We start from the raw sequence: 1,677 nt of genomic DNA on the forward strand, positions 1-1,677 counted from the left end.
CTATTCTTAATTTTCCAGATACATGATATTACTGTCATCGAGATAGAATGGTAGATTTTAAGAACAACATCCGCAACTAAACAGTGTAAATCATAAACTTTGTCAGGATGTTCCCCATACTCTGGTATTGTAAAGTAATGGAGTAATGTTTTAAATATGTAGCACTTAACTCAAGTGCTTAATAGTGTTACCATTGATGTGCCTAGTACTGCTAAATCATTCATGGACGTGAACTGTTTGAATGGGTATTGAGGTCCGGTATGCCTTTCTCAGGAGACTGATTTTCTTAGCAAATTCAAACAATGCAAGGTGCAAAGCTCTTCTTCAGCAGCTCAGCAGTTGCTTACAGTTACATGATGATGTGAATACTGCTGGAGCTTAAAACTCCATTATCACTTGGTACTTTAAACTTTGGGTTGGACATTACTGCAGGAAGCTGTGACTGAATATTCAAGGAGGCGTACTCAAACAGCTAACAGGTCCCAGTTACTGATATCAGTTACGTCTTGTAATGTGATCCAGTTGTAATGAAAATCGAGATTGGGATTTTGGTATTGCACTTATAGGAAAGATACTTTCAGGTTATTAATTGTCAATCAAACAAAATGAAAACTATTCCCACAAGTCACGTATTGCATGTCAGAAATTGCATCCTGTCCATTTACAGAGAATAGCATCCACTGCAAAGCTATTGGTCCTGTCCAACTCTCATTTGCAAGACTGTGATTCAAATTCCACCTCAGAAACTGAGGCACAAAAGCCAAGCGTTAATCTGTAATGGGTTGCTACTCTGTTGATGGTGGCATCTTTTGGATGAGACATGGAAGTCTAGCACTGCTTTCCATCTCTGGTGAATGTCAAAGTAAAGCAAGAACTTACCATGCCCAGCCTTTTCAGAAGGCCTTTGACAAGGTGCCATATATGAGGCTGCTAAACAGATAGGAGCCCATTGTGTTACAGGAAAGATACTACCATGGATAGAAAACTGGCTGACTGGCCGGAGGAAAAGAGTGGACATAAAGGGGGCCTTTTTGGAGCAGACTTGACGTATTGAATGTCATAAACCTGCTCCTATATCTTATGTTTTTTTTCCTGCTTGTCTGTCCGCGACTTGTGGCATTCCACAGGGTCAATGTTGGGACCACTTCTTTTCAGCGTTACATGTCAATTTGATAGAATTGAAGGCTTTGTGGTCAATTCTATGGGCGATACAAAGATGAGTGGAGGGGCAGATAATGTTGTGGAAGCAGGAAGTGTATAGAAGGACTTAAACAAATCAAGAGAATGGACAAAGAAGTGGCAGACGAATATAGTGTAGGGAAGTGCATGGTTATGCACTTTGGTAGAAAGAACAAGGGTGCAGATTATTTTCTAAGTGGGGAGAAAATTCAGAACTTAGAACTGCAAAGGGACACAGGTGTCTTCGTGTAGGATTCCCTAAAGTTTAACTTACAGGTTGAGTTGATGGCAAGGAGGGCAAATACAATGTCAGCATTTATTTTAGAGATCTAGAATATAAAATCAAGGTCCAGAGGACATTCATGACAATGATCTTAGGAATGAAAGGGTTAACATATGAAGAGCTCTTGTGGCTTTCCGCCTGTACTTGCTGGAGTTCGGAAGAATGAGGGGGGATTTCATTGAAAGTTATAGAATATCTAAGGGCTGATTTAGGGT

Source organism: Hypanus sabinus, chromosome 4 (assembly GCF_030144855.1).
Source record: "Hypanus sabinus isolate sHypSab1 chromosome 4, sHypSab1.hap1, whole genome shotgun sequence".
NCBI lineage: Eukaryota > Metazoa > Chordata > Chondrichthyes > Myliobatiformes > Dasyatidae > Hypanus > Hypanus sabinus.